The 22,725-nt window shown below is 35.9% G+C and overlaps 1 protein-coding gene and 1 pseudogene across 15 annotated transcripts in view; both read right to left on the bottom strand.

Moving 5' to 3' along the window:
• The window catches only part of HDAC9 (histone deacetylase 9), a 581,469-nt gene that overhangs the window by 490,197 nt on the left and 68,547 nt on the right, over window positions 1-22,725 (bottom strand). The gene's annotated exons all lie outside the window — the stretch shown is intronic.
• On the bottom strand, window positions 4,569-6,371 carry LOC137229535 (casein kinase I pseudogene; annotated as a pseudogene).

The raw sequence follows: 22,725 nt of genomic DNA on the forward strand, positions 1-22,725 counted from the left end.
CGGTGACATCTGTTAAGAGGCATTAAGTATTTCTACCATTTGATTTAGGTTTGCCAACTCTTGGAATATATCTTAAGGAGATAATACTAACAGGAAGAAACAGTTCAATGTCATACTGTTTACTGAAGTATTATCATTTTAATTGAAATCACCAACTACAAGGAAATGTCTAGTAAAATATGTCACATCCATTTCATGGAAAAATATGCAATCATTAAAAATAATGTTTATGGGAACATGAAAAATGTTGTTGTAACATTAAGTGAAAGAACAATAATAAAAATGACATATACCCTACGATAACTCTTTAAAAATTAGTTAATTTAGTCAATGTACGTTTACTGAGAACCTTAAATTCCCAAGGTGATTCTAGATGTTTGGGTTCGGTAGTAAAACTAAAAGACAAAAAAATTCTAGCCCTCAAAGAGCATATATTCTACTGGAGATTTAATGGTATTAAGTCTCTGAATTCTACCAGCAAAGACTGGTGAGATAGAGAACAAAAGAAAGTTGTATTTTGGGTGGAAATATGAATAATTTTCCCCCTTCTAATTTTCCATATTTTTACAAATTGTATCTAATGCTGTGACTCCTACTCTGAGTAACTTAAATTTGAAGACTCCAGGCTGGAAACTACAAAGTTAATATTCCATGCAAATTTAAGAGATATTTTCAGGAAGTCAATAAAGCCTAACATAAATTCTGTCTATAGAAGTTAAGGCTTCAAACACTAAATGAAACGTTAATGTCTTGCTTATCATCTGAATTGTGTGTACACACAGGCATGTGTGTGTGCAGGCACGTGTGTGTGTCAGCTTGTAGGGGTGGAGTGGGGGAACTGATATCAATCTTGGTTGCTGACACTGGTGATTTTTCAATGTATAGATCAGAAGAGCTTGCACTGATAGTGCTGTATATGCCAGTTTAATGAAAATGGGAAAACAATGTATCAATAAACCACAGTTTGGGGGACAATGTCTTCTAAAACATGATATTTACAAAAGGAAAAATAATAATTGTGACAAGTTTGGAACTAACTGAGGAAGATAGCCTGTAAGATCTCTTGGTCAAAAGGTCCAATGTAGAACTTTCAATTAAGGCTCTGGAGTAACATGAGATTTTGAGCATTAATTTATAGAGTTGGCGTTATTCCAACCAAAAGCAATGGCTGTTAAGCATATATTTCACTTTTACATTAAAAAGTCCAGACTAAAGCCTCAGTTTTTACATGGACATCTCAGTAAACAAATTTAACCCTATAAAGGCAAAATGTAAAATTTCAAGAGATCCTGGGGTCTCTTGTTGCTGGCATTCTTATTATCCATAAACTATAACCGTCAACCCCCCGCCCAAAAAAAGAACAAAACCCAAAAGAGATAAGGAAAAAAGACCCCCAGAACTCTCCAAAACAGCTAGTGTAAGCCTCAAAGGGTAATTTGACTTCTTAACCTGCTATCCCAACAGAAATGATTGTGTCTAACTGCTTGCCTTTGTTCAGAGACTAATCACTAAATTGTGAAAAATCACCCTCAACTTACAAAAACTGCTCTTGATTATAAATAATTGCCCAAGACTGAGAGAAAGAGGCAGGCAAGATCCCAGTCTTTCATCCAATTTATTCAGCAGCAATCCACATTCCATTTGTCTAGACTAAATATAGCAGCGTTTACACAAGAAATCAATAGTGCTTGCAGCGAGGAGAGCGAAGGCATGAATATTTCATCAAACTCAGAGAGAAATGGCAATCAGCAAACTGATGGTTCTGTGTAGGTCATCTCTGGCCTGCTGGATTAGTTCCTGTTACTTGGACAATAGCTCATCTCTGGTTAATCATAATCATATCACAGCCATTCTTTCTATTTTTAAAATTAATTGCATTGTGGGTGACAAAGGCTCATCGTATTCCAAAAAGAATGACGGATTTTTCTTCCATCTTCTGTGACAGGCTAATAAGCCTCCCCAGGAGCAATAATAGTAACACAATACCAGGGCTGAGTTTCAACAAGTTACAGTCACTTACACATCACAGAATGTGAAAGAAAGGGCATTGTCCACAGCTGCTGTATTATCATAATCAGAAATAATCAACTAACAAGGAAAAATTAACAACCAATTTTAACAGTGAGGAAATGGAATCATCACTGTTCACAACATTTCTTGTCTAGGAACCTGCAAATTACTTAGAACAGGTGGCCAGTGATACATAAGTTAGAAGGAAGTTGATGATAACAGTAGCATTAGCATTACTTATAAACAAATCCTGTTTTCTTAACAGATCTCATAACTTTATTTAGACTCACCTTATTTGTCTGAGATTTCAAATACATGTGACATATATATGTATATTATATGTTTATTGTTATTCTAATAGCAAATACCCAGTCAGAACATTTCCACATATATTTAGTCTTATTATCACTTTACAGAGTTCTGCTCGTTCTTTCCTCAGTGTCTTTTCTTACTAACTCTTTGATAGTTATTCCCTCCTCTACTTAGGACTTATCAACTCATGCAATTTTTTTTTTTTTTTTTGCGGTACGTGAGCCTCTCACTGTATGGCCTCTCCCGTTGCGGAGCACAGGCTCCGGACGCGCAGGCTCAGCGACCATGGTTCACGGGCCCAGCCGCTCTGTGGCATGTGAGATCTTCCTGGACCAGGGCACGAACCCGTGTCCCCTGCATCGGCAGGCGGACTCTCAACCACTGCGCCACCAGTGAAGCCCAACTCGTGCAATTTTTTAGAAATAGTTTTTACTTTAAGAAACATGGAAACAAAAAAGCTCCCATTTCAAAATAAAAATCTCAGCTCATATAGATGCTTATGATAATTACATTTATTTCAGCAACATATACACCTGTTCAGCTGTAACTAAATTTCTTTGATAAGTACGTTGTTTTATATACCAAGACCATTAAAGAGTTAAATCAAGGTACTAAGGACACACTAAGTAGTCACGGCATGTTTCTTAATTTTTCACTTTAGATGCTATTATTTATAGCACAGGTATGTAGGGAGAATTTTTGTATGTTCAAAAGCAGGAATCTTTGGCTGCTGCTTTATCAGCTGGGTTACAAACAAGAAGCCATCCATTTTAAGAATGTTTTCAGTGAATAACTTGCAAACCTCATGGATGGAAAAATTCTAAGAATGCAAATTTTGACCATTTACAACTATCACAACAATGGTGAAGACTGTTCACGCTGTTCCTCTGAATGAGATCCCGAAGCAGTGCAGTGTAAAGCACAGGCTTTCATACACAGAAAAAAGGCACAGGCACAATCTTGCCACCAATTTGTATGTGTCAATTCAGTTACAAGTTGAAACTTGAAAAACCGTGACAAAAAATGGAACCATGTTTAACTATCTCAGTTAATATTCACAATTACAGCAGCTACAATAATATTCAGGATACAGCATCACCAGTGCTGCCCAGAGCCAGTTTATATGGAAAATAAGTTCTTACACCAAGAAATGGGTGACCACAACCACTGGCAGGTGGATATATGAATAACGATTTCCAGGTGTGGGAGAAACAAATGCTGCTCTGATCATCTGCTCAGCTTCTTTTGTTCCTCCTTTCCTGTGCAGAAATCTTTGGGCCTGCAGACTCCGCCCATGGGAAAAGGCTGCCTGTTGTGCTGTTTTGTGCTTTAACATCATCCTGTCAAATGTGTGGGCCTGTCATTAGTTCAGGGTTCAGAAAAGAATGTGGATATGGAGAACAGTATGGAGGAGTTTTTTTTCCTTAGAAACCTGAAAATAGAACTACCATGTGACCCAGCAATCCCACTACTGGGCATACACCCAGAGAAAACCATAATTCAAAAAGATACATGCACCCCAATGTTCACTGCAGCACTATTTACAATAGCCAGGACATGGAAGCAACCTAAGTGTTCATCAACAGAGGAATGGATAAAGAAGATGTGGCACATATATACAATGGAATATATTACTCAGCCATAAAAAGGAACGAAATTGGATCATTTGTAGAGACGTGGATGGACCTAGAGACTGTCATACAGAGTGAAGACAAAAAGAGAAAAACAAGTATCGTATTAACACATGTATGTGGAATCTATAAAGATGGTATAGATGATCTTATCTGCACAACAGAAATAGAGACACACACGTAGAGAACAAACATATGGACACCAACCGGGAGAAAGGGGTGGTGGTGAGATGAATCGGGAGAAAGTGATTGACATAGATATATTGTCGATGCTATGCATAAAATACATAACTAATGAGAACCTACTGTATAGCTTAGGGAACTCTACTTAGTGCTCTGTGGTGACTTAAATGGGAAGGAAATCCAAAAAGAGGGGATATATGTATACGTATAGCTGATTCACTTTGCTGTACAACAGAAACTAACACAAAATTGTAAAGCAACTATACTCCAATAAAAATTAATTTTTAAAAAAATGAATGTGGAATCTCTCGGATACGTGTAATCCATACTTTTTCAAAGTATAGCCTTTAATAATAGTTTAAGTACATGGGAAACGCTGCAGGAATTTATATGAAACTTCAGCAGGAATAGACATCTTTCACTAATCTTTCCCTACTTGTTTCTTTTTTGCAGCCTTCGCCAGGACAGGCTGGTTCTATTAACCTATGTGTACATGTATCCTAATGATACCGTGTCATCTATGAAACTCTGCTCAATACCAAGATGTTCACTTATGCTGGTTTGACAGGTAGTGTCAGAGAGATTATTACCTGCTCTGTATAGTATGTACTGCCTTGTCCTGTCATTTCTGTACTTTCTGGCCAAACTGAAATCAATATGGAATAAAAACAGTGACACCCACTACCAATTAGGAAGTTATCTGGTTTACTGTGTCTTAAACTCTTCATATGCACATACGCAATTCTACTGATCATCTGGTCAGCTAACGCTAGTACAGTTTTCACTGTGAGCCTTCTTGAACAGAAACTGGAGAGGTCTTGGAGAATGGATGGAAGAAGATCCATAAGTATCACTTATGATACTAATACTACTGATACAACTTTATGTGCGGGATGTCAATCCCACCATGAAGAATCTTAAAGTTTGCTCTGGTACAGCAACAGGGGATACCTAGCTTTTGTGATTCTAGCTTCACTGCCACTTCCTCATCATTGGTTACGTTGATCACCAGAAAGAATTCTTCAGGTAGAATCCATGGGCTTTGGGAAAGAAACAGAACTTAAATGTTTTTCTTCCTTCAACTCAATGAATTTGATTTACATCCATTTAAACCACCTTGATATTTCCTTTTCTGAAATCCTGCTACCACCTCTCACTCCCTTTCTTTTAACACTGATTTGGAACAAAAGAAATCCAATTTTGTAATTTTATTTACACTTTTATCCATTATATCTTACTTGTTATATCACAGCATAAACCTAACTGAGGGCTGGCCCACGCCTGATGGCTGTTTGTATTTTGTTCCTCTAGCTCTTTGCCTCAATAACTACATTGCAGCATAAATTCTTAAGTATAATATAATTAATACTATCTAAAGAAAGTATCAGACTGTTTAGGGCTGTGTATATCTAAAATAACATTGAAATCACTGTTTTTAAAGTATCATAGGTTAACATATCACTTTTCATTTACACCTTTATTCAGCAAATATTTGTAAAGCTATATTAATTGCCAAAACAGTTTTTAGTCAACAAGAGAAGGCACTGCCTTCAAGGAACTCATGTGTTGATGCACATCAAGCCATAAACTGATGTAGAAAACATGATGCATCAAGAGCAATGATGTTGGTGCTCTAGGATCCCACCTGGGCCCTCTTCTATTTTCCCTCCAGGACTCTCAGTGGTGATATTTTCCATTCCCAGGACTTTATTTGCTTCCTCTATGGTCACAATTCTCTCTCCAGCCTAAACATCTATTCTAAACTTGCCACCGATATGTATAACTAGTACTGCTACTCTTCATTTACCTGTCTTACTCTGCTCTTTCTCCAGTACCTCTGGAGAGGTACTGTGCAGCCAGAGGAGAACATGAAAGTGATATTTGACTCCTCTGTCCCTTTATTATCCTTACCCAATCAACATAAACAATCTTTTCTACTCCTAAATATTTTTTGAATTCATCAAGCTCTCTCCACTACCACTGCCTATTTTACTAAAGCAGCCCTCTGTCACTTTTCTGGGTAACACCCATCAGTGGAACCCCAATCTTTAACATGATGGCCTATCCCTCTATGATGTGCTTTCTGCCCGTGTTTTCAGCTTCAACACCCCCTACTCTCCTCCCTTCATTTGAATCACACCGATCTGCTTTCAGTCTGTGAACACACCATGCTCTCCGAAATCTCAGAGATTTCTCATATACATTATCTCTTTCTAAATTCCAATCCCACCCCATTTTTCTATACTGATTCTGACTTATCCTTCATATCTTAGCTAAAAATGATTTGATGTAGGATGTCTTTCTGTATCTTATTGTATTTTCTCATTAAAATTTTCAATTCATTTTCATAATAATTGTTTAATTGACTCCCTTCACCATTATTCTAAGTTCCTTGAGAAGAGGGACCACATTTTCAGTGCCTGGCACAGCATAAAATCATAGTAATGACTCAGTGCATACCTGAAATGAATGAAGGAATAAATGAATGAGTGATAGTGATGAATCATACGGTAATAAAATTAGAAACACATATGTACATATCCAATTAAAATCCTAAAACAATTACTTACTAGTTCTTTTTGACTGTCTGAATCCAGGTAAACATTGACTGTTTATTGATAAGTGAATGAGTTTCTGGCAAAAGTGATTAAGTATTTGAAAAAAGCAATCTCAAAAATTTTTGCACCTAAGATGTCAGTTCACATTTCCCAGACCCCAAGTTATCTCTTAAAACTCAGTGTGCTGACAGGTGACAACCACCAAAGTGCAGGAAGGGAATGCTGAGTAAAATAAAACTTACCCATCATGCTGTTTGCCTCAGTAGAGATCACCAAGAATAAGCCACAATCCTGAGTTATCTAAACAGTAAGGCCTAATTCATGAATGATTACCCCATGTTACATTATGAGAAAATTAGAACAGAACCGATAAACTATAAGCTAAGAATTTTTTTCAAATCTCCAATTTGAAAAATGAAGAATTACTAAATTAATAGAAAAGATAGTAAATTAATTAATACTAAATTAATAGAAAAGAATAAATCATCTTAAGGTTATTTAATATTTTCTCTAAAATATCCAATAACTGATTTTTAAAAAAATATTGAAGTGCCTTTTATTGAAGGCTCTTCACTGAAATGTGTAGAATCATTGCAGACTGGGAAGGCATATTTTTTTCTGAAAAAGTAAATTACTCAATTTGAATGTGGCTAACATCAAAAATGGGAAATGCAAAAACAAGCAATACGACGTCAGTTTGATGACAATGTTGCCCAAATTTCACTTTAGTAATACAAATAAATATTCTTAGCTTATTTTCCACTGTTAATATTTATATCATAATGAAATAAAGAATAAATTAATCAAACTTGAAAAAATAATTTCTAGAACAAGAATACTTAAATTGATTAGTCCAGAAATACAATTCTCCCTGATAGTGATTCTGTTCAAGTTACACATGTTTACTGTTTCTTTAAGGTGCACTAATACATGGCATAAATGAAAAGAAAATAAATGCAAGAAGCAATCTGAGCTTTTATTTACTATTCTCTTATTCCCAGGGGTCTGAACAGGAAACAAAAATAACCACAAATGACTAAAATATCAGTAGGCCTTGAAATATCAACATTTAAGCTAAAGAAAGCTAACTTTTTAATCAAAGCCTTACTATTTTGATTTACTTAATTCAAATTCCCTCTCTGCACATATGCTTTTGAATTAAGGAGTCATAACAAACCATAACACCAACATGAACTGTCAACTCATTTGTAATACCCACTTAGTTCTAAAGTATCGCAGTGTTTGCTAGTTCTTTACTATTTGAGAACCAAGTAGAAGCTTCACTGAGCTTCCTGCAGTATGGGGACAAAATCAAACCAATTTACGTGACTTCAAGGTAATAGGAGCTAAGAACCTAATCCATATCATTTTGTAATTTGAGACAAAAATTTAATCAGATATAATGATACCTGTAAATAAAACATTCAGTAGATGAGAAATGTTAATGCCGTGAAGTAGGGAATACAGGTATTTATCTAAAAAGTGTCACTTATTCAGCCATGTATACCACTCATCATCTAGGATGTACAGCAAACTGACCTCTATAAGAACTATGAAGAAGGTGGGACAAACTGTCTCCTCCATATTTTTCTCTACAACTTACATTTTTTTCTAGGTTACAGACAAGTACTAAATTATTACTATTTGCAAACAGCTAACACAACTTCCTTCTCATTACGAAAACTTAATATGTGAGGCAGGGGATTCCCCTCTGACTCCAGAATTTAGTTCATCACCTGACATGTAATGTAAGTTTAATAAATATTGGTTGAATAAATGATTCTCTCAGCAGAGACCTCACTCTAATAACACTTTTTTTGAACAAATTACATTTGTTTATTTGGCAAATAGACTATTTTCAAAGAATATGTTCCCACTCCTCTATCAGGAACCCTTGTGTGCAGAAGTATGTAACCGTATTCTGTTTTGAGAGAAAAGAAGAGCTTTTATTGGTTTTGTGTACTGCCAGCAAGAAACAATTGCCTTTAACCTAAAAAATATTCCAATATTTTCTGAAAGCTTCAATGCTTAGTATATTTAAGACAAGAGCAGGAAGTTGCAGGAAGGTATGAAAGAAAAAGAGCAGAAATGCCATGCATGATGCTTCTCTCATTTTCCTCTTCGATTTAAACCATGTCTTTTCCTTTTCTACTCTCTAATCTTCAGTCTTGCATAATGGAACTAGGACTTCAACCTTTTTTTCCCCCCTTCTCCAGATCTCAGTTGTTTTCTAAGCTCTGAGGAAATCTTTATTACAAAACAAAAGTCTTATAGTCCCACTAAAACGTTCTAATATAGGATTGCACTCACTTTTAAAAACAAAAACATTTCTTTATACAGCTGGACACTTTCTTCAAATAAAAACTTATGAATAGTCCCAACGTATAAAGCCAGCACGAGTGCAACTATTAAGTAGGAGCCAATATCCCACCCACTCACTTCCTCCCTGGCCTGTTCCCCTGGGAATCCAGACTCCATGGAATTCAACTGAAAAACACTGCTCTAACGGCATTATTTCTTTATTTGCTAAATTCAAATCAGAGGCAAATTACATTAGTCCTCTTTCAAAGAAAAATGCACTACTGTTTCATGGAATTATGAGAATTTGGAATGTATGATTTGGAAATAATAAAGTTTCACTTTGTACATACAATTTGGGGGTGAAAGTTAATGTTAAAAAATAAAAATTCGGGACTTCCCTGGTGGCACAGTGGTTAAGAATCCGCCTGCCAATGCAGGGGACACGGGTTCGAGCCCTGGTCCGGGAGGATCCCACATGCCGCGGAGCAACTAGGCCCGTATGCCACAACTACTAAACCTGTGCTCTAGAGCCTGCGAGCCACAACTACTGAGCCTGCGCCTGGAGCCTGTGCTCCGCAACAAGAGAAGCCACCGCAACGAGAAGCCCGCGTACCGCAACGAAGAGTAGCCCCCTCTCGCCGCAACTAGAGAAAGCCCAGGCGCAGCAACAAAGACCCAACATAGCCAAAAAAGAAAAAAATCATCCAAAATTGCACAATTTCAAACCTAGCCAGATAAATGCATTGGCACCCGTGTTTATGTTATTGCCACATGGTGGCGCCACTCTTGTTCATAAGTAGAAATACCCACTGTCCTTTGTCAGAAGTGCTTCAGAGATGAGTTTTAAAATAATTATGCAAGCTTGGAATTATGCAAAGTTTTCAGGCCTTGAGCATTTTAATGAAACGTGACTTCCCTCTGCTGATTCCAAATTTAGCTCTCTAAACTTGGGTAAGAACAAAGACTAATACCATATTGTTCGTTGGTCTGGAGAGTTGTTTTGCTTTAATTTAAATTATGGAGCCAACACCAATATAGCACTTACTATGTGCCACACACCGTTCTGAATGCTTTAAAAGAAATGTTAACTCATTTATCCTTCTTCACAACACTGTAAGGTTGTGCTATCTGGTAACCCACGGGGTAGACACAATTATGAGCCTCACTTCACCAATGAGGAAGATGTAGGCCACAGAGGAAACTGGCCAAGGTCACGTGGCTACTTAGTGGTGCAACAGGAATTAGAACATACAGCAACCGGCTGCAGAGTCTATGGTCTTGGCCACTCCACTATTATTCTTCTTGACTTCTACAAAACAGGTATCCAATTTAATTTCTACACAGTTCACCTTGAAGTTTGCCTTGATGTAAATGAGAATGAAAAGTTTTTTGTTAAAATAATATTACATATGTTTTAGAGGTAAAAGGAAAGCATTTGCTTGTAACAGCCGATATATACCATAGAGAAATGTGTAATGGAACACATTTCTGCATATTTTAACACATTGGTGAATTTTCAGGTGTTTCAATGCTCTCTTTAGAAACAATTCTGTATTTAGGAATTGCAAATTTAGTGTTTCACTCTTTTCTTTTAGCTACAGAAATTTCTGTTGAGTCTATACAATTTTTAAAAATTCATCTTACTCTCTAATCTGAAATCCACTAACTCACAGGTAAAGACAGCCTAATAATGAAGTTATTATTAGTACTTGATTAACTAAATAACATTGGATTGTTTCAGAAAGAGATCCTGAATCATATTAACTGTAAACTGTTAATGAGACTTGAATGTATTGTTCATAAATTTTTAGATTACTTTTTTAATTGAAGAAAGCGAGCAGTAACAAAAAGGAAGAGGCAGCTGTTTTTTGACAGTATGAGAAAAGATTTGACAGGATAGACTGTGGTAGCTTATCTTTTTCTTATTTCAGAGGTTTTTTTGGTTCATGATTCCTTGTGCATTATAGAAGATGATCACTAGCCATTAAGGCACAACTTGTTAGGTAAGTGGAAGGGTCTACCTAAAAGAAGAGCCTAAAATTGTCAGAAAAATCTAATTTTTTAAAAATATATAAAGAGAAATCAATGTGACAGTATATGTGCCTTAAAGATATTCATAATTTGGCATAAGAAAATGCAATAATTTTTCTCTTCTGTTTAATTAGACTGTCATTAAAATTTCTATTCCTGGTAGAACTCATAGTATCTGTTTATAGAAATAGGCTGTATTCAGAGAACTGTCAGCATTACAGAATGCTTCTCAATATTTTAAGCACAGCTTTGAGATAATCAGTCTACAATTTGAAGCAGTATATACAATTTGTACAAACAAAAGTATAAGAAATAATTTAAAGCATTAAAAATGAACATAACTGTGTAGAGCCGGGGTAAGCAAACTATGGCCAATTCCAGCCTGCCTCCTGTTTTTTTACTGCCTGCTACACATGAATGATTTTCATATTCTTAAATGGTGAAAAAGTAAAGAGAAAAACCTTTCATGACATGTGAAAATTACGTGAAATTCGAATTTCAGTGCTCACAAATAAAGTTTTATTGGAACACAGTCACACCCATTCACTTATTTATTGTCTATGGCTGCTTTCACACCACAAAAGCAGAGTTGAGTGTGACAGAGGCTGTACAGGCTGCGAAGTCTAAAATAGTTACTATCTGCCCTGACTGAAAAAGTCTGCCAAACCTGTGGCAGAGAATCTACATCTACTTTTTATTCTCATACAGTGATACCTCCCATTGACAATCCAATGCCTAAGCTACCTCTCTACTCTCTACCCTACTGGTATAATGTAGAAGGTTAAAAATTACCATAGCTTATTTCATCTAAAATAAAACATAATTAGGAAGCAGATTACGCTGACAAGGAAAATTCCATGTAAAAGTAGCTCTAAGTATTTTTATTGGACTAATATATTAGTTTTAGGCTTTGTTGCTCGCTCTTCGCATTAAGCAGTTAACTAGAAAACAAAAATAGAAGTAAGAACGATGACATTTTAAAGTGAGGGATGTATGCTGAGCACTAGCTACAATTTTTGCATGGAGTTTTTTCATTTATTATAGCAATCATTATTCCCCTTTTACAGGTGATGATAATGAGCAATAGACAGGCTAGAGTGAAAACTTCCAAGGTCACATACACAACATTTTTTTAAGTGCTACTTTCTTTTATCTTGCTTACTTAAAATCATGGTAAATATTAACTTCGAATGACACTAAATGAAAGTCACTGTATCATACTCCATATTAAAGATTCAGGTGGCTTCTCCTTCTAACTTATCTCTTTTCTATGAGGAAAGATAACAGACTCTGCATGTTAGAAGCTAGATCTAGAACAAATATTTGTTCAATTGAAATTTCTTTTACTAAAAAGAAAAGGACACAGACTGCTCCCATCTGTGTAGCAGTTGATATATGATTCCTCATACTACACACACACACACACACACACACACACACACACACACACAAGGCCAGTACATCTTACAGAAATCAACATGTGAACATTTGAATGAGTTTAGGAAAGGAATGTTTAGAAATTACAGGATATTGTGTTTATTTGACGTTAAAATTTTTGTTAATAATGTGTGGGTTGATTTAGTTTGTACGGAATATTTTAAAACCTTGAGGTTTTAAAGAAACAGCACATGTACCTCAAAGCTACAATAATACCTACTACAAGGTTGGCTATTATATCCTAGTGATAGATCTGCAGCCAAACCACTAAAGAAATGTGGTGCCTCAAACAAAATAGACTTACTAGTTAGGCATTGTAAGAAAAAAAAAACTTATGGAAAAAAATAGTTACCCAAATGTCCTTCCAGATATGAATGTAATTTTAAATTAATGTAACCCAAGATTATAGGAAATATATTGCTAATCACAGAGTTTACCACAGCCATTCTGAATCCAATGATTTCATTTTATTTTCCACAGAATTCGTAATATAACTTAGATCAGATGAGTTGAGATTCAACAACTTGAGAACTCATTTATTACACAGAATTTTACGTTCTAGTTTTTTTTTAAATGCTTTAACTCAGCAGTTTGGTATCTATAATCCTTCAAATTAAAAAAAAAGTAAATATTACCTTGGTTAAACAAAAGAGAACAAAAACACATGAAAATTTTCTTTATCCTAAGAGAAAAGACACTTTTATAGTGGTTATTCAGGTTTCCTCTCCCTGCTGGGGTAGAGGGAGAGATAAGGAGACAGAATCCCATGTGATTCCTTAGGTCAGTGAGGAAATTCAACCTGCCACGTTAGGCATGCTTCTCTAAGATTTATGGAGGTCATTCAGTTGGGTTTATTCCTCTCAAGGTAAATTTGGCAGGATGCAGGATTTAGTCAAAGTCAAGGTTCAGAAATTTCTGGGCATGTCTGGAGAGCAGGTGGGGCTGGCACAACAGATGTCCATTTGCATAAATGACTAAGGCACCTCCTAAGAAAAACTCATCTTCAGCAAAGAGGAAGCCAGGCCTGACACACGTGACCTGATAACCAAGCCTCAGGGCCTGAGTGATTCTGATTCTCAACACAAGGTGCATCCCTCCTCTGTCTACTCTCACCTCCAGGTCCCAGGGTGCAAACCTAGATCCCACCTTCGATGCTGCTCTGAAAATGCTTTCACCAAACTCATCAGTAACATCAAATTGTTAAAACCAAGCCTTGGTGTTACTTGATTCTCACAATCATGGGACACAGCTGTTTTAGAGAATAGATAAATGAATTGATCTATCAGTCCATCTTCTTTCAATCACTGGCTAATACCCAAGATCTTGCCAAAGGAGAGAAGCAGAACATGGCAGAAAGAAAACTGAGTCCTTGGTTCTAATCTTCATCACTCTACTTCTACGGGCCTTGGGTTCTTCATGTAAAAGACAAATAAAAACTAAGAGGCTGAAGTAATGATCTCAAGGCTTGTTTTAGGGCCAAGGCTATTCTTTCCCAACCTTCAAATATATAGAATATGTATTAGTCTCTATTAGAAAGTCTGTCTCATGAGATAGGCAATTCCTGTTGCCTTTATTGACTTCTTTGGGTAAATCAGCAAGGCAGGGTCTGACCATAGAGAAAGCAAGGGGTCCTAGGAGGAAAGAGAGGGATGCCTACCAAATAGAAGAAAATGACAGAGAATGGAAAGCAGGAATTCCCTTAGAAAAGCTTTATCTAATTAAAAATTATCCTAGGGCATGCCTTGCCTGAGATATAAAACTCAATTATGGTCAAAATTATTCTATTCCCTGATTGTGGTGTATGGAAACTTCTCAAACCTTCCATTATAAACAGCAAAACACACTTTCCATTTTCTATTTCAAAGAACATATTTATTTTCCTCCAAGGGTTGTTTCTCAGTGAGGTATAGTGAACACAGTATTTACATTTTGTTTTATTAATTACTTATGAAAGTAAGAATAAACATTTTCCTCAAAAGTGCTACTACAGAGCAATACAGTACTCGATTTGACAAAAATCAGAAATATTATTCTGATCCCATGAAATGTAATGGATAGTCAAATGTGCCCACATTGCTTAATAAGGTAACAGAAAATTGCCAGTAATTAGGAAGAAGAAAACCAACTAAAGTTGAAAAGTAAAACTGAAAAAAAAAATTACCCACAATTTAAATATCTTAGAATTCCTTTTTTTGGTTAATGTATAAAAATAACATTACCTGCAAAGGTTTATACAAGTAAAATTACCATCACACATCAATTTACTTATTTTAATTATTTCAGTGCATTTAGATATGAACTAAGCTTTGGGTTTCTTTTTTTTTTTTTCCTAAAAGAATCGTCCTTTTTTTTCCCTCTACAGAAGTACCCTAACTGTCCAAAGCATTTGGTCCTGTTCAATAGTTAAAGAACTCTTTTTTTTCTCCTCTCTCTAATTTGGCTTCAAGTCAATGCTGTTTTTCTCCTTCCAACTGTTTTGGACATATGCTGGCCCAACTAACAATGGTAAACACAGCAAGCTGTCTCTGATATGGTGCTGATTAAGTCATCTTGTGAGCAAGCAGAGTTTGGATGTTAAGATGCTAAGAAAAAAACTACTTTCAGAAATTCTCCTCCCTTTGAAAAATATTTGGATTTTCAATTTTAAATTATATGATAAACAAACCATGGGATACTTTGAAAATACATTCACTCAATGCTGGCCTAGGCATTTGAGAAAAATAGAAAACGAAAACATGGTTCTTATATTCATGGATTTTACAGTTTAAAAGTATAAGGGAAAAGCACAGGGAAGAGTGGAGCCCAAACATGGGCTTAAAAATAACTTTCTAAAGAATGGCACTTGCATGTCTTGCAAGAAAAAAGGTATAAAATTAAAATCATGAATACTTTGAATTGCATTTTTATATTCTATTAGTAAAATATTAGTACAAAACTAGTACCTTACACCAAAAGATTTAGGAATAGAGATCCAATGAATACCATAAGCATGTGGTACAAAATAATTGGAAGGAATACAAATATTGTAGAGTACATAATTGTTATTCAGAATGAAAAATTATTTTTAAATATTGGCATCTCAGATTCTGTTTTTGTACATGTGAATCGAGCACTTATTTTTTACTTAGCTTAGATAGCTAAGTGCCAGCTTCCCCTCATTATGCAAACAGATAAAACCAAATTGTTAAATAAAGCCAGAAATACAATTCTTCTCTTAAAATACATACATATTTGGAACCCTAAGAGGAATAAGCAACTCAAAAACGGGACCACCTCAAACTTAAGAAAACTGTAATATTTTATTTAACACCAAAGCTCTCACCAGGTTAATACTATCCATTATTTGACAAATGTGAAAGCAAGACAGATTAATTAATTTATAATCATGGACAATTTTTTTTTCAGTTTTACTCTTAAAACTTAACTCAGTTTTCTTACCTCTAAACAATGCAGGCCCCAAAAATAGAAAGGTGAGGAGTAATAACTAGTTGTTGTTATCAAAAGATTTACAATCTAAGCAGGGTGGGTATCTGAGGGAAGAAATGGTAAGAAAACATACAAAAGGTATAGAATATGATAAAGTCTACACTTAACGATCTGAATAGATAATTAGGGATGTTGATGGGTGCAAATTTTTGAGAGTTTTCTCTATGAAATGTATTGTGCTAAGCACCTTAAATACATTATGAAATCGCAGAAATAGTAACAATTCTTTCTATACGGGTCATAAGAAATGCTCCTGAGTACAAGATATTAAGAGGATGGTGGATGGAGAAATAACTAAAAAGCTAACAGCAACAACAAAAGCAGACAAGAAGATAACCATTGAATAACTAAGGTACCGAACACAGAATAGAAAGGGATGAATTTAAGAGATGTCTTCAAGGTACAGTCAGCAAGACCGGAAGACCAACTGAATGAAACAACTAGGAATTCTTTAAAAAAAATCACTGATATATTTAGATTATGGTAGCATTGTTACAGCAACACTGAACTTTTTTGTTAATTTTAAAATTATAGGGCAAAAGAACATATAATTTTATATATTTTCTTTAAAGAGGCAAAATCTTTCAACGGCAAAGGTGGGGAGCACATAAATGGCAATAAACTATTTTGTAGTCATCAATATGTTTTCTAACTGTACAAAACCATATTATAATATATTTAGAAATTCTGGGAAACTTTTGATCAGTAAATACAATCAAACTAAGTAAAAGGTCAATAAAAATAATCTACACATCAAGAAAGAATAAAATTCTTAGGCAGAAATTAAACAAAATAACTGCAACACTTGTACACTGAAATTATAAATCATTTTGGAAAGAAATTAAGTGAGATCTAAATAAATGGAAATACATCCCATGTTCATAGATCAGATGACTTAATATTACTAAGATAGCAATATCCCCCAAATTTATCTGCAGATTCAATGCAATCCCTATCAAATCCCTACTTTTGCTTTGTTTATTTGCAGAAACTGACAAGCTGATCTTAAAATTCATAAAAATGGAAGGGACTCACAATAGCCAAAACATTCTTGAAAAGAAAAAACAATATGGAGGACACACTTCCTGGTTTTAGAACTTACTACAGAACTATAATAATCAAGACACTGGCATAGAACATGTGTATATATCAATGAAATAGAACTAAGTGTCTAAAAACAAAGCTTTACATTTACGGTCAATTGTTTTTTGACAAGAGTGTTAAGACAGTTCATGGAGAAAGAACAGTATTTTCAACAAATTGTGCTAGGACAACTAGATATCGAGATGCAAAAATAATGAAGTTGGGACACAGACATGAGAACGGACCTGAGGACACAGCAGGGTAAGGGGAAGCTGGGACGAAGTGAGAAAGTGGCATGGACTTATGTATACTACCAAATGTAAAATGAATGGCTAGTGGGAAGCTGCTGCACAGCACAGGGAGATCAGCTCGGTGCTTTGTGACCACCTAGAGGGGTGGGATAGGGAGGGTGGGAGGGAGACTGAAGAGGGAGGAGATATGGGGATATAGGTATACGTATAGCTGATGCACTTTGTTATATAGCAGCAACTAACACAATGTTGTAAAGCGATTATACTCCAATAAAATAAAAAAAAAATGAAGTTGGAACCCTACCTTCCACCACACACAAAAAATTAACTCAGAATTGATCACAGACGTAAGTGTACAGCTAAAACTATAAAATTCTTAGGAGACAACACAGGAGTAAATCTTTGTGGCCTTGGATCCTGGCAATGGTTTCTTAAATAACAAAATCAAAAGCACAAGGAAAAAAAGAAGATAGATTTACATTAAAGTTAAAACTTTTGTGCTGAAAATGATAACATCTATACAAAGAATGGGGGAAAATATTCACAAATTATAAATCTGATAAGGATCTAGTATCCAGAATAAATAAATTTGTAAGAGTTAAACTGAACAACAAAAATACAAACAACCCAATTAAAAAAATGGGCAAAGAACTTGAAAAGACATTTCTTAAAAGAAGATATACAGGGGCTTCCCTGGTGGCGCAGTGGTTGGGGGTCCACCTGCCGATGCAGGGGGCGCGGGTTTGTGCCCCGGTCCGGGAGGATCCCGCATGCTGCGGGGCAGCTGGGCCCGTGAGCCATGGCTGCTAAGCCTGCGCGTCCGGAGCCTGTGCTCCGCAACGGGAGAGGTCACAACAGTGAGAGGCCTGCATACCGCAAAAGAAAGAAAAAAAAAGAAGATATACAAATGACCAATAAGCACTTGAAAAGATTCTCAGCATCATTAGTCTTCAGGGCAATGCAAATCAAAACCACAATGAGACACCACTTCACACCCACTAGAATGGCTATAATAAAAAAGACAGATTATACCAAGTATTGACAAGCACTTATGACCCAGCTATTCCACTCCTAGGTATATACAACAAGAGAAATGAAAAACACATCCAACAGAAAAACTTGTACAGAAATGTTCACAGCAATATTATTCATAATAACCAAAAGACAGAACAACCCAAATGTCGATCAGTCGATGAACTGATAAATAAAATGTGGCATATCCATACAAGCGAGTATTATTCAGTAATACTAAATAGTAAAAATAAGTGAAGTACTGATACATGCCAACATGGATGAACCTTAACAACACTATGCTGAACAAGGTAAGCTAGCCACATAAGACTAGATATTGTGTGATTCCATTTATACCACATGTCCAAAATAGGCAAATTTACAGAGACAAAAAATAGATTAATGATTGTTTATGGCTGGGAGAGGGAAAGTGGGAATGAGAAATGATTGCTAGTGGGTATGAGTTTTTTTAGGGTAGACAAAAAGTATTCATAGATTGTGGTGAGGGTTACATAACCCTGTGAATATACTTAAAAACACTGAATTATACATGTTAAATGAGTGAATTTTTATGATGTATCTCAATTATGTTGTTAAAATAATTGAATAAAAAATTTTAAATATACTGGGATCTAGAAATAACAAAAAGTTAATACATAGAACAAAATATTTCTTCATTTCGGAAATATAAAAGACAATCACTTGGGAACTGTTATATTTCCAGAAATATAACATACAGAAATTTTAAATTATGCAAAGTGAAAGTTGCCAATGCCTTATTAATATTTTCCCTTAAGCTATTAAGATTATATTTTTAATTCAATACATACTACCGCCAGCTTCTTTGGAGCAGAATGTGTGAAAACACGGACTTAAAACGCCACCACAGTATTGACTCCATCCTTTTAATCAAGGCATCAGACTTTTCACGTGATCGAGAAAAATGATTCATTTTCTTGTTCCTTTTTCCCCCTGACACTTTAGGTTTTCTGGGGCTAACTGATACAGTATGAAGGAACACATGTGGTCTGCTTCAAGCCTCCAATTTCTTAACTGAAAAGCCACTTTCTTTCTAATGCCTGAACAAGAGGATAAATCAAGGTTAAGGTCCAAGCAAAACTCCTAAATGTATACTCAGACGTTCAGGATCTTCCCCCTTGCCCCCTACCTTCTCCTTAACAACCCTTTTCTTCCCACCCCCTTGATGTTTCCTCTGTGACACTAGGTGAGCTAAGTCCCATGGTCCCCACACACTCATGTCATCAACGTAAATATTTCACCTTTGTCCATTTCCCCACTAGCAAAACAGAAAAGGCCCTCAGCGAGGTTGCTTTATTTGTGCATCCACTCATTCCACAAATACATTCTGTTTATTAAGTGGCAATCACTGAACCGAGTGACAAAACACTGAACAAAGCACTAAGGTGGGGAGAAAAATAAACATTATTCAATTATACTACAGTGAGGAAGCATGATATCAGAGATACGCACAGGGCACCGTGGGCACGCTTTACACAACAAAGTTTTGGAGCTGGGTATATGCAGGAAACTTCAAGTAATTACTGCCACAGAGGCACACAAAGGATGTGGATGGCAGAGTGTTGAGTGTTGAGAGGAGGAAGTGGAAGCTAATATCACATGACAAAGAGTTTGAGACAAAAAATTAATATTTATTGAGTGAATACTCTGTTACAGAAACTGTACTACTGCCTTTCAATCTATTTTGCTCAGTTAATTCTCCACAACTCGGTAAGGTCTTTAGTATTACGATTTCCATTTTACAGACGGAATATCAAGATTTAGCACAGTTATGTTCCATACTCAACATTTCTCAGCTGAGAGGTAACATACATGGAAAGCTAAGTCAAATCAGTCTGAGCACAATTACGACATTATTTTCTATAAATTATCCACATGACCTTTAAGATTTCTGCAAATGTTAGGCAAATTAATTTTTAAGTAACTAATAAATAAAATATTTGCTTCTTGGTAAGGCAGAGTGATTGGGATATTCAAGCACAAGGAAAATGCACTTGTCATTATATATTCTTCTACGTATTTTAGATGTCATATCATATTATGTATTATCTATTCAAGTGAATGAATAATCAATCGAAATAAATACAGGACAATACCTGTATTTATGGATCACCTCTGCTAGTCTCTGGTGTCTAAGCTTATATTTAAGTAGGGCAGCTAGCATTACTGGCTCCGACAAGCACGTATGAAACAAACAGACTTTAGACTGAGATATTTGATTGAAAAAGTATCTCACAGACTACATTAAAGTTTTTCAAAAGTTATATTCCCAAAGCTGTTACTGAATAGTTGTCTCTACTTTGGCTGAGACCCCAGGAAAATGAGTATCAACTACTCCCACATTCTAGATCACCCATGTAGGAAGGCAAAGGTATAAACATAACCAGTGTGGGAACCCATGGCTCCTCAACACTCAAAGGTATAAAAGAGCTGCAGTAAAAATGGCCAAGACATTGGAGAAAAGAGATGGAGAGTTTCTTGAGGAAGAGTGTCCATGTATGTATTCCCCAGCCCACCCCCTCCTCCTTAGTGATGTAGGGCTTGCCTGTCCCTCCCCTTAAGATTAATGAGAAGGGCTTGAAAGAACACACTTGGAGAACTTGGTATGTTTCCTGAAGTTTTGGAGACAGGGTGGACTGGTTTCTGACTCAAGTCTGAGAAATCTAAAGAATAAGAAGGTAATTGAGTCCACCTGGAGGAAGAAGGCACACCTTATGAGCAGGTCTAAGGTGTATATTGTGTAGAGCAGATTTAGGCCAGGAGAGAAAGAGGATGACAAGACTGGCCCGGGATTGTCTTACAATCTGCCTGTGAGGGACACCTAACTGGCCGAGGACACTTCAGCAAGAATACTCCAGAGGCGTACAGGCTGGTACCCAAAGAATGAGGGAGCATGTAATTGGCCAATTGTGGGGTGTTTCACTTAGTTCAGGAAACTGGGTGAGTGCACCCTAATAAGCACCTGTAAGGGAAACAGGCAACTTTAATCATCTGTCCTAAGCAGGGATGTCCGTTCACAGGAGAATCCAACACAGAAGACCGTTCCTGCGTCCTTACCTCTCCTCCCTGCTCCCCACATCAAGCTGACAGAAGAGGGATAAAAGCAAAAAGCTGAAGAAAACAGGGAAGGTGACCATGCCTTTCGTTTCTATTTCAGGCTTATTGATGCAGCTAATCTGAGTTGAGAAACTTTTACTTTGAATAAAGTTTGATTGTTACCATACATTGATAATTACTGAACTGAAACAATCTAAGGCTAAAGTGTGTTGAGTACCTTTAATTATCTGATAATGAACAGAAAAGTCTTGGGGCCTATATTTCATTCCCAGTGTTGGGTCAGACATCTCCTCCAGTTCTAGTTTGAATGGGCAGAGCGGAAAGAAATTTAAGTTGGTTTTCTGTTGGTACCCTACAAATCCCAAGTGTTTCATGTAAAAGTTACAATAGTTGTAAGGAAACAAAAATTAGCCCGTATGATCTTGGCATTATTAGAACCAATTATTAGTGTGTTAGGTAAGGCACAAACCTCAGTTTCCACATCTGTAGAGTATGGTATATAAATTCAGGGGATTAGTCCTGAAATAGTCTTGAAATGAGCCCTGATATATAGCTGGCAGGTGACCTTGGCAAAACAAAGTTTCAGGACATCATTCTTGTCACCTTTTACCCCGCTATCTCTCCAGTTCCTTTACTTACCATAGCCTGTGAAAGAAACACCAATAACGGGAAATACACTATACTTAGGAATAAATTGTTATGTTTGTTTATTTTTAGTAGTAGGAAAATGAGTGTGTTTTCTGAGGATTCTGAAAATGAAATACGTAAAACATGAGAAGAATAACCATTAATGACTGGGTCAGAAAAGATGACTGATTACATGAAATTCTACATGGCAAAGATTACATCCAGTAATTTTGGTTTATTATGAAAAGAAATGCTTTCAGTATCTGGGGGCCAAAGTTGAACAAACATGAGGATATTCTTTAAACAGCTTTTTTAAATGTCTAAAGTATTTGTGCTTGTTTATTCCAGGTCTCATATATTGTTAAAAACTTTTTCATGCTAGATCCTTTCAAGTTCAGCAGATGGTAGGCACACTTGTAAAAATAAATGCAAATAAATGCCGAAATTTAATTATTTATTAAGCTCATAACATGCCAAAAGCCAAATATAAACTTATAATTTGTATATAAATAAATAAATAAAATTTTGCCTTTTTGTTTTAAATTATAAAATTAATAGTATATTCATGGCAAAGTCAACAGTACAAGAAATATAGTAGAAGGTCCAAATCTCTCTTTCTCAATCCTTACCTCCCACTACCACTCCTAGAAGAAATCCCTATTAACAGTTTCTTGTCTATGCTTCGTGAGGTCTATCTTTCATGAAATG

Source organism: Pseudorca crassidens, chromosome 8 (assembly GCF_039906515.1).
Source record: "Pseudorca crassidens isolate mPseCra1 chromosome 8, mPseCra1.hap1, whole genome shotgun sequence".
Classification (NCBI taxonomy): domain Eukaryota; kingdom Metazoa; phylum Chordata; class Mammalia; order Artiodactyla; family Delphinidae; genus Pseudorca; species Pseudorca crassidens.